Raw genomic sequence first — 12,533 nt, forward strand, 5'->3', positions numbered from 1 at the left:
TTATTTACTCAGGTTGTGAGAAATACTGGCCAGTGTTTCTTGCCTTTTACAAAGCTCAGAGAAGAGGAGGCAGCCACAAACTGAGTCCCTTACAACAACCCCAGACACTAATCAAAGTGTGTGTCTTCAGAGTAAAAGAGATTAAGTAATTCATTAGTTTTCAGGCTATACTCAGACCACACTTAAAGAAGGCCCTTCATTGCAGTATTTCCCAATCTCATGGATGACAGTTTGGTCCTTTCTTAGTTAATTTGTTTCTTAAGAAGGGCATTTTCTAATGAAATTTTGTGGAAATTTCCCACAAGTCCAAGGCAGGCATAAACCACAAATTCTGTCAATGACCCATATCAAAAACTGTTTGTTACAGTGTTCAGTTAACCATCAACCACAAATTTTATGATTGGGAGAAAGAAGACAGGCTTTTAATTCTTTCTCTTTCATGGGCTTTGGACTTTTTAATTCTACTAACAGTAGATTTTTGCCAAGTTGTGAATGAAATTGAATTTCCCAGGAGACAGAACTTCAGAAGTTTGGCTAGACTCATTTTGACCAAAGGTTATATTGGTGACTATGCAGCCTTTTAGGAACATGTTCTGAAGCTTTTCAGGTTTGTCTTTGCAGTAGGGCTGATACACTGTTGTCCTGACTGGAGGGATCTTCCCTCCCTGGTTCTAATCCCATCGCTCTTTAATGCAGCAGCACCATCCCAACCACTCTGAGTGGAAAGCCTTCTCCGCAGGTTTCAACATTTACAAACTGACTGTGACTTCAGCTCTACTCTTAGGGAGTTATCTTTGGTGAGTTTGTGTATATACTGGTATAAGGACAGGCAATTATTCTTCAGAATAGACAATATGTTATTAAGTAATCTAACACGCTATATGACCTACACTAAAAAATTTTCTAGCAAACTATAAGAAAAAGTATTTCGTGAAAATGAATATTTTTACCACCAATATAATTCTGAAAGAAAAAGAAAAGTGAGTTTTTGCTTGCACTATTAAGTCAGAAAAATAAATATTTTATGATTATAGCATTTGTGGCTTTAGCTTATGAAAGATCGTTAAGGGCATTTGCTCATTTTCATTACATGAAGTTGACACTGTGTTTTGCCTATTTTTAGGTCATAATAATAGCTAATATTAACTGACCACCTAAGGCTGCCAAGCCTCTATTAACTCTTGATCTTTGTATCAACCTCATTGAGTTGAATCTATTACTGTTCCAATTGTGCAAAGGAAGAAACTGAAGTCTGGTGAGCTGACAAAACAAGGGTAATGGGAAAGTTATTCTGAGGGAAAGGGATCCCTGAGATCTTAATTACCACACTGATTGTGTGCCACAGCCACTTTTCTGGCTAAATTCACATTTTCTCACAGTTCACCCAAGTTTCCAGTTGCATCAGCCTACTTGGGGCGCCATAGCCAAATGTCATAAACTGAGTGCCTCACGCAACAGAAGTGTATGTCTCACAGTTCTGAAAGCTGGGAAGTCCAAGATCAAAGCAGCAGGTGTCAGCTTTCATTCGGAGGCCTGGGTTCTTGGCCTGTAAGCAGCTTCCATCTCACGGTGAGCCCACAGAAACCTCTCTGTGAGTCCATAGAAAAAGAGAGAGTGAAGGAGAGCTCTCTGGGGCCCCTTCTTTAAAGACTCCAATCCTATCTAATCCTGTCCCATCAACTCGAGGCCCCACCCCCTCTGACCTCATTTAACCATAATTACCTCCTCAGAGGTCTCATCTCCAAATACAGTTGGGTTTCAACATATAAGAGCTTCCCTGGTGGCTCAAAAAGTAAAGCGTCTGCCTGCAATGCGAGAGACTGGGTTCGATCCCTAGGTTGGGAAGATCCCCTGGAGGAGGAAATGGCACCCCACTCCAGTACTCTTGTCTGGAAAATTCCATGGATGGAGGAGCCTGGAAGGCTACAGTCCATGGGGTCACAAAGAGTCAGACACGACTGAGCGACTTCACTCAAACACTCAATGTATAAATTGGGGATGGTAGGGGGGATACAAACTTTCAGTCCATAACAACAGAGAACTACTTACTGCACTTCCAGAAGAAAATTATTCCAAGTTCATCAACATGTTAACCAATAGGTACTTCTCAATTCCATAATTTCCGCATTAGAAATAAACAAATAAAACTGAAGTATCACATGTACTGCAGTTCTCATGGACAGAGATTAAAAACGTGATACTCTTCATTGCCCGTATCAGTTTAGCCAATTAGATGAACAATGGTTGACCATTGAAGGGAGCTATATCAGAGACCTAAAGACAAAGTCCAGACAAAACATCTGAGTTGTTGGGAGGTCAGCTCTGATGAGACTCCAGATAAACCTATAGTGTTCATCCACCTATACTGTTAAGTCCAAACTTTCACCCTGCCTGGGATACGCTCTTTCACTTACTATGATTTAAAAAAAAAAAAATTAATCTAATCACATGTCTAACCTAGGAACCTGTGTATTTATATGCTTAAAGAAGAGATTAACACACAAATTACAAATAACAGAGATAAGAAATAATCAGTTGTAGCATATTCCAAGAATGTTGTTCACACTTCTTTTTTTTAAGTAAGCCTAAAATCACTGAATGGTTTACATGGAAAAACAAAAGACTAGGAATAAGCATGCATATTACGTACAGTTACTGAATCAATACAAAGGAAGGTAACTAGAAATAAAACTCTGAGGTCTCCATAAAAGCATGTACTCTGTTAGAATTTCAGTTGTCTGACATGGTTCAACTCCTACTCAACTCATTATGATATTCACTGTCAATATTTTTCAATAGCACATTGAAGCATACCACAGTATTTGAAACCATAGCCTATAAATAATACTGCTCTCACAATGGTGAATCAAGATAAATGTTATGAATTTTCTCAAATATTTTCTCCACTATATACAGTGAAAATGATGTGCTCAGTCATATCGGACTCTTTGCGACCCTATGGACTGTAGCCTGCACCAGGTTCCTCCATCCACGGGATTCTCCAGGCAAGAGTACTGGAGTGGGTTGCCATTTCCTCCTCCAAGGGATCTTCCCGACTCAGGGATCGAACCCGAGTCTCCCGCATTGCAAGCAGACGCTTTACTCTCTGAGCCACCAGGGAAGCCCTATACACAGAGGCAGGCCAGTCTAGCATCTGTGCAGTTAATTTAGGACCTTAGGGGAATCACAGTCTCTATCATCATGTACCAAGTATTTCACAATGAGAAATACCGTAGCAGCCTCCTGCTCTTGTAGAATTTCACTGTGAGGAATGGCAAATTGACTGAACTTCCAAGCCATTAAATAGATAGATGAGAGATAGAGATGATACATAGATGAATCGATCGATCAACAGATAGATAGCCAGACCTCTCTACTAGTCTACTAGACTTACAATTCAGTGGCATTTGAAAAAGTAACACTTGTTTCTGTCAGAGGCAAAAGAGTTTTTCGTTTTGGTAAGTGGATTCACACTTTTTTTTTTTTCCTTTCTCCCTATTTCTTTATCTCACTACAATGTGATTTGTGAAGCAGAGCAAAGTGTCAAGAAATACCATGTTTCCAGGAGGAATATCTTTCACACACCTCCAACCTGCTAACCTTTTCCCAATTAAACTGACAAAGTAGTTTTCCTTTTGGAATACATGTGTTGGAATCAAATGAATTGCCCAAAAAAAAAAAGATTTTTGTGCTTTGTTCTATTTTAATGCCATTCCCTGTGTCCTGACTTCGTTTATCTTCCCGGCAGTGTTCGACACTTACTTTGGCATTTCTCCTAAACAGCAGGCAAGACTTCATAGGGATGTCAGCCCGCAAGTCAGCTGAGGTGAACCTGGCCACCGCCTCCTGGTTAGGACTTCAGTAGCCATCCGCTCATGCCATCTACTGCCAATCAGACAGAAATAACCACAGGATTCCAAACTCGCCTTTCCTTTGGGAGGATCACTGTCCGTCTTCCTCCTCCTGTCTGTTAGCCCTTTCAGATCAAATGTCTGACTTCTTCAGCACTGTGTTATCTTGTTCTGTTGGCATAGGACTGCTTTTGGTAACTAAACCATTGATACTGAATGAGACACTATGAATCATGCTATTTTTATATCATCTAAAAACTACATTTCCTATAAAATTAAGATTACTAAATTCTATCCAAATTCCACACATATTTACCTTGCAGCATGTTAATAGATAAAAGAAATAGCCCCTGCCCATAAAGTAAACTGCGTAAGTATTGACACTATAACACATCACAAGGAGAATATAAAAGGTATGCAAGTTTCAGCTGTAATGGAGCTCAGAACAAAGGAGAGATTAATTACAAGGGGAAGGACTACCGTTACGGGGAGAAAGACAGCATATGAGCTTGTTCTCAGCAAGGGATGAGAATTGAGGAAAATAACCAAAAAGCTTATTACAACTCAAAGAGAATGGGTAAGGCATGGAAAAGGGAATTTTCAAAATGCATTTGTGAACCATAAATAATTGCATTTTGCCTCACACACAAAAGTTTCTTTTAGGCCAGTTTTGGGTCTCACATGTTATGCCCATAACTTTCACTTTATTCTGGAGATCAGTGGCTCCCAAAAGCTGGCCACAGGTCAGCGATAGTTTGAGTCTTAAGTTTTCACTGGACTGAGGAGAAATGAGAAAAATCAAGGCAATTCGTAAGGCTTTTCTTTTTTAATGAAGCAAAATGCATTCAATTCAAAGGTCTTTATTCTGAAATTCTTTCCACTTACATTTGGAACTAAATGCAATTGCTGTTATGAAATGATGGTAAGATTAGATAAGGCAGTTTGGTAGGAGCTCTAACAGTCTCACTTGGCAAGATAAATGTTGAAAACACTGTTTTGAGCTCCCTAATATATTTTTGTTTCACTGATTCATGAGATTCAAACTTTGGGGGGCACTTCCAAAGGTAATGTGAAGTCTTAGAAGGGGGACAGTGTGATGGAAATTGTTCTTTAGGTAACATAACTGAAAATAATAGCATTTTTTAGAAAGGAGGGAAAAGGCAGGAAGGAAAGCACTAACTTGAGACAAATAATGACAGTACATAAGGAAGGTTGTTAGAACTCTGTGGCAAGAAGCAATCAAAACCTAATCCCAGACACTGATGAATTTTTTTTAAGTTTTTATTGGAGTGTAGTCGCTTTACAATGAATGCTGTGTTAGTTTCTGTTGTACAGCAAAGTGAATCAGCTATATATATATATAATCTCCTCTTTTTTGGACTTCCTCCCCATTTAGGTCCCCACGGTGCATTAAATAGAGTCCCCTGTGCTGTTCAGTAGGTTTTCATTTGTTATCTATTTTATTCATAGCAGTGTATATAACTCAGCCCTAGTCTCCCAATTCATCCCACCCCCCACATTGACTAAATTGAAATAAATCAGTGGATACTATAGAATTGGTAGTTGAGTGAATGTATAAGCTATGATTATAGTCTGAGACATTGGGCTATCTGTACCCCCCCCAAAAAAAAGAGAGAAAAAAAGGGCAGCGATTTGGGAGAAATCTGGGAATATGAAATTGGCAGAGTGTAAAGAGGTACACTTGAGAGCCTTCTGGATGAAGGTCAGAGCTGAGAGAATTGTCAAAGATGAGAGGGTGGAACTGAGAACTCTGAGTGGACAGTACCTCCAGCACTCGATTCTCCTTCTTTAGTTTAGCTCCTCTATGCAGGGGGTGCAAAGTTGACATTTACCTTTCCTTGATGTATCCTGATCAATGAACTTTGATTTTTGTTGTCATCATTTCCTTATCAGTCAGCTTCTAAAACTATTATTTTGAAAAATCTCACAATTTCTCAAGATTCTCTCAACTAGTACAGTTCTCTGTTACCGAGAAGTTCACTTAAGTTCAACATCATATCAAACTGGGGTGAGCTGAAAAGTTATGAAATAGCTGTTATTGAGCCTAAGGGATTTAAGTCTTTTCATCAAATATAGGAAGAGAGAAGGAATGAAATTTGAACTAGAATGACCCTTCAGCATACAAGAAATTGTATAGTTTTGACAGAAAAAGATGACACTCAGATTCTGAAGTTCTTTGAAGATATTTTGTTGTCTTGGATAGCGGGATTGTGGTACAATTTTTGTGTTTTTACATGATAAAATCAGCTAGTATTTATTAAGCATTTATATTTATTAAGCATTTACTATAGTCAAGTATTTGACAAGTCCCTTGGACTGCAAGGAGATCAAACCAGTCACTCCTAAAGAAAATCAATCCTGAACATTCACTGGAAGAACTGATGCTGAAGCTGAAGCTCCAATACTTTGGCCACCTGATTGGAAGAGCCAACTCATTAGAAAAGACTGTGATGCTAGGAAAGATTGAAGGCGGGAGGAGAAGGGAACGACAGAGGATGAGATGGTTGGATGGCATCACTGACTCAATAGACATGAGTTTGAGCAAACTCTGGAAGATGGTGAAGGATAAGGAAGCCTGGTGCGCTGCAGTCCATGGGGTCCCAAAGAGCTGGACATGAATGAACAGCAGCCTCACTTAATCTTTACAAAAATCAATTGGGTAGATAATTATAGTATAGCTTTCTTTTGAGTAATAAAAGCTACACTGAGAGAAGATAAGTTACTTGTCCACTTTCACTAAGTAGGAAATGACTGAGCTGAGATTAGAATTAAATTATGTTAGTTGGGCTTCGCTTTTCTGGCAAATGATGGAAACTCCAGACGAAACTAGTTTAAGGGAAATGGGAATGTATGCATTCCCATAACTGAAATGTCCAGGAGCGGAACCAAGGCTAACTCCAGAAGGAGCCTGACAAGGAATTCACACAGTGTGATCTGCATCCAGTGTCCCTCTCTGCATTCTTACTCACAAGTCTGTGTTTGATCCGTTCTCCGACAGGCTCTCCTATTGCGATGTCAGAATGTCTCCAACAGACCAAGCCTCACGGTCGGGCTCAACCAAGGCCAGCAGGAAAACACAAATGTCTCTTGCCCAGCAGTCCCAGGAAAAGCCTCTCTGCATCCTTTTGTTGGCTTTGGGTCACAAATCTGTTCCTGGAGGAATCACTGCAGTCTGAGCAACGTTATGCACTAAATGGCCAAGCCCAGAGACAAGGGTGCAATAATCCAGGATGCTTTTACTGGAATTAGGGCACATAGATCCTGGGGAGCATGATCAGAAAATATCTCTAACAACTGAACTTTCTAGCCAGAGAACCTGAGGTGTTTACCTCTGTCCTTTCCCAGCTAAACAATGAAGATCTATAAAGAACAGAGATGAGACTTTGTACATTAAAAGGAGGAGGGCACCGCTCTTGGAGCATCCTTCATGATGCTTCAAAAGTTTGCTATTCACAACTACTAATGCCTTGTTTGGGGAAAAGGCATGTGGGAGAAACCAGAGCTGTTTCTTCCATGATAACAGCAGAAATAAACACAGTCCTCCAAAGAGACTTCCTCTGGGAGGGGAAAGAAGGAGGGAGATGGACATTGTACATTTGTCCTCGTTCATTCTGGAGGTGGCTCAAAAAGAGATGCAGGCCTCAATTTCTCCCTTCTAAGCCAAGGGCTTATGCCAGAGTCCAACTTCAGATTCCCGTTCATTTAGAAGACTTTCTTCCATTTTCCCCCCTAATACACTGGATTTAGATTGAGGTGGCTAGGCATTGGTGCCCATTCTCCATTTATGCTTTTAGAGCTGGTTAAGAGTCCACGAAAGAACCAACCACATTTTTGTAACAGGTTCCTCCAGTGAGAAAGGGACAAAAAAAAAGGAAAGCTCTGATCCTATTTATGATTGTCTCTGTCTCTTTAGGAATATTAATTTGCTGGTTCCCTCTTCACCTCAAAGCCATTTTTTTCCCTTTAATTTCAGCTCACTATCTGACGCATTATGATAAAAAGAGAACAAAGTATATGGATGCTTGTTATTTCATGGATATATTAAGGAAATTGTTTATAATACAACTAAATCCCAGCACGTTGTGCTTAAAAGGAAAGAGGAAACACTCTTTTGGACCATACCCTAGTAGCAAAAATTCAGCCAAAAGTCTATTACTTCCTTTTCTTTCAAACTTTAACTTCCTAGCCAATATTGCCAGACAAACGAAGTAGTTCATTTCTGTCGTTTATGTTGAAGTGAATGTAGAAGAGTCTGTACTTCAATTAGGTGAGTTTTATATGAGAATTGAAAGGCCTGTGTTTTTTCATAGTTTCAACACCTCTTTTAACACTTTGTTTAGACTTAAAAATCCAATAGGAGTATAACACACATGCCTTTGTACTATTTATACAAAAAATGTTCCTGTTGAGAGTTTGGCATAAGACAGATGATGAACTGAATACAAGATGAAAACTGAGTTATAGTTTCTCTTTTTTTCCCAAAGGTTGTCACATACTATTGACACAGTATTATGAAACATTTCTTTGAGGGAGCATGTTTTTCTCAGTCTTTACTTTTCTCTTCCTGACTGCTTCCTGATATTGAAAAACTGAACTAAAATTTCTCAAATGAGAAGGAAAAGAAAATAATGATAATATGGTCTCCTATGCTTCACTCTTATCATTTTACTCTCAGATACAAATACTAAATAGTGAATGGCAAACCACTCCAGTATGCTTGCCTGGAAAACCCGTGGACAGAGGAGCCTGGCTGGGTACAGGCCTTCGGTAGCAAGACAGGGACATAACAGCAAGTAAACCACTACAGGGAGCCTGAGTCTCCAGACTGGCTGCATCTACTCCCGTCTCATCCCAGTGGGGTTGATGGCCTTTTCCCTAGAGCATGTCCTTTGACTTTCCTTGCTCTGTTGCCTCCTGTGACACTAGTGCATACACCAAAACTTCTGCACTGATTGAATGAATAAGTAGAGCATCAGAAAAAAAGGATGGCCAATTCAGCCAGGGCTTGGTTAATTTGTAGGCCAAGTCATCAGGCTTTAAGGGCTCCAGCAAAACTGGGGCACCAGACAGAAAGAGAGAGACAGAGACAGAGAAAACACACATTTCTGCCTTGATGAATTTACTGACAGTTGTAATTTTTGCCATCAGAACATCTTTAAGTTCAGTTCAGTTCAGTCGCTCAGTTGTGTCCGACTCTTTGCGACCTCATGAACTGCAGCATGCCTGGCCTCCCTGTCCATCACCAACTGCCAGAGTCCACCCAAACCCATGTCCATCACTTGGGTGATGGATCCAGCCATCTCATCCTCTGTCATCCCCTTCTCCTCCTGTCCCCAATCCCTCCCAGCATCAGGGTCTTTTCCAATGAGTCAGCTCTTCGCATCAGGTGGACAAAGTATTAGAGTTTCAGCTTCAGCATTAGTCCTTCCAATGAACACTCAGGACTGACCTCCTTTAGGAAGGACTGGTTGGATCTCATTGCAGTCCAAGGGACTCTCAAGAGTCTTCTCCAACACCATAGTTCGAAAGCATCAATTCTTCGGTGCTCAGCTTTCTTCACAGTCCAACTCTCACATCCATACATGACCATTGGAAAAACCATAGCCTTCACTAGACAGACCATTGCTGACAAAGTAATGACTCTGCTTTTTATTTTTCATTTATTTATTTATTTATTTTATGTCTCTGCTTTTTAATATGCTATCTAGGTTGGTCATAACTTTCCTTCCAAGGAGTAAGCGTCTTTTAATTTCATGGCTACAGTCACTATCTGCAGTGATTTTGGAACCCAGAAAATAAAGTCTGTCACTGTTTCCACTGTTTCCCCATCTATTTGCCATGAAGTGATGGGACCAGATGCCATGATCTTAGTTTTCTGAATGTTGAGCTTTAAGCCAACCTTTTCACTCTCCTCTTTCACTTTCATCAAGAGGCTTTTTAGTTCCTCTTCACTTTCTGCCAGAAGGGTGGTGTCATCTACATATCTGAGGTTATTGATATTTCTCCCAGCAATCTTGATTCCAGCTTGTGCTTCTTCCAGCCCAGCATTTCTCATGATGTACTCTGCATATAAGTTAAATAACCATGGTAATAATATACAGTCTTGACATACTCCTTTTCCTATTTAGAACCAGTCTGTTGTTCTATGTTTGGTTCTAACTGTTGCTTCCTGACCTCCGTTCAGGTTTCTCAAGAGGCAGGTCAGGTGGTCTGCTTTTCTCATCTCTTGAAGAATTTTCCACAGTTTATCGTGATCCACACAGTCAAAGGCTTTGGCATAGTCAATAAAGCAGAAATAGATGTTTTTCTGGAACTCTCTTGCTTTTTCAATGATCCAGCGGATGTTGGCAATTTGATCTCTAGTTCCTCTACCTTTTCTAAAACCAGCTTGAACATCTGGAAGTTCTCGGTTCACGGATTACTGAAGTCTGGCTTGGAGAATTTTGAGCATTACTTTACTAGCATGTGAGATGAGTGCAATTGTGTGGTAGTTTGAGCATTCTTTGGGATTGCTATGAAAACTGACCTTTCCCAGTCCTATGGCCACTGCTGAGTTTTCCAAATTTGCTGGCATATTGAGTGAAGCGCTTTCACAGCATCATCTTTCAGGATTTGAAATAGTTCAACTGTAATTCCATCACCTCCACTAGCTTTGTTCGTAGTGATGCTTTCTAAGGCCCACTTGACTTCACATTCCAGGATGTCTGGGTCTAGGTGAGTGATCACACCATCATGATTATCTGGGTTGTGAAGATCTTTCTTGTACAGTTCTTCTGGGTATTCTTGCCACCTCTTCTTAATATATTCTGCTTCTGTTATGTCCATACCATTTCTGTCCTTTATTGAACCTATCTTTACATGAAATGTTCCCTTGGTTTCTCTAATTTTCTTGAAGAGGTCTCTAGTCTTTCCCATTCTGTTGTTTTCCTCTATTTCTTTGCATTGATCGCTGAGGAAGGCTTTCTTATCTCTCCTTGCTATACATCTTTAAGAAGCTATTTTAATTTCAACATGCATATGTTTTTTATGATGTGGATAAATGAACTATTTTATATTATATATGAGAGGATATCACAATGATTTTAGAGCTTAAAGTCGTCTAAATTAGGCTGCTCAATTAGCTCCCCAAAGCCAACTTATACCTATTGTCTAAACAGTATATAGAAAGCTTCAGTCTTTTATCCTGAAGATATCTTGTGGGAGCAAGGATATCTAAAACAAAGTCATAATTGGGATCACAGGGTTCTCTGGAATCAGCTTTTTGTACTTCCTGATTCCAGTTTCCTAGGACATCTTATTATATCATCACAAGGTTTGGGATCCCTTTCGTTTCACCTAATCAGTTTGATTCTGGGGTTTGGGCTCTGGTATCTGTGAAAGTGAAAGTGAAAGCTGCTCAGTCGTGTCCGACTCTTTGCAACCCCAAGGATTACACAGCCCAGGCCAGAATACTGAAGTGAGTAGCCTTTCCCTTCTCCAGGGATCCTCCCAACCCAGGGATCGAACCCAGGCCTCCCGCATTGCAGGCAGATTCTTTACCAGCTGAGCCACAAGGGAAGCCCTACATGATGGTTTTCAAAATTCAGTGGGATATAGGTAGCATTAATACTTTGTGAAATATAGATTTCCAAGCCTAAACTTCAGAATCAAATTCAGTAGCTGGAGGGTCAGGCCCATAAATTTGATCATAATGTTAACATTGGCATTGGTGCTTTAAGAAAGCCACATCTTATTTAACTATCAGCTCAGTTCAGTCACTCAGTCGTGTCTGACTCTTTGTGACCCCAGGGACTGCAGCATGCCAGGCTTCCCTGTCTATCACCAATTTCCAGAGCTTTCTCAAACTCATGTCCATTGAGTGAGACATGTCATCCAACCATTTTATCCTCTGTCATCCCCTTTTCCTACTGCCTTCAATCTTTTCCAGCATCAGGGTCTTTTCAAATGAGTCAGTTCTTCACATCAGGTGGCCAAAGTATTGGAGCTTCAGCTTCAGCATCAGTCCTTCCAGTGAATATTCAGGACTGACTTCCTTCAGGATGGAATAGATGGCTGGATCTACTTGCAGTCCAAGGGACTCTCAAGAGTCTTCTCCAACACCACAGTTCAAAAGCATCAATTCTTCGATGCTCAGCTTTCTTTATGGTCCAACTTTCACATCCATACATGACTACTGGAAAAATCATAGCTTTGACTAGACGGACCTTTGTTGGCAAAGTAATGTCTCTGCTTTTTAATATGCTGTCTAAGTTGGTCATAACTGTTCTTCCAAGGAGCAAGAGTCTTTTAATTTCATGGCTTCAGTCACCATCTGCAGTGATTCTGGACCCAAGAAAACAGTCTGTCATGGTTTACATTGTTTCCCCATATATTTGCCATAAAGTGATGGGACCAGATGCCATGATCTTTTTTTGAATGTTGAGTTTAAAGCCACGTTTTTCATGCTCTTCTTTCACTTTCATTAGGAAGCTCTTTAGTTCTTCTTCAATTTCTGCCATAAGGGTGGTGTCATTTGCATATCTGAGTTTATTGATATTTCTGCCGGCAATCTTGATTCCAGCTTGTGTTTCATCCAGCCTGACATTTCTCATGATGCACTCTGCATAGAAGTTAAATAAGCAGGTGACAGTATACAGCCTTGATGTACTCCTTTCCCAATTT

This window comes from Odocoileus virginianus, chromosome 3, assembly GCF_023699985.2.
Source record: "Odocoileus virginianus isolate 20LAN1187 ecotype Illinois chromosome 3, Ovbor_1.2, whole genome shotgun sequence".
Taxonomy (NCBI): domain Eukaryota; kingdom Metazoa; phylum Chordata; class Mammalia; order Artiodactyla; family Cervidae; genus Odocoileus; species Odocoileus virginianus.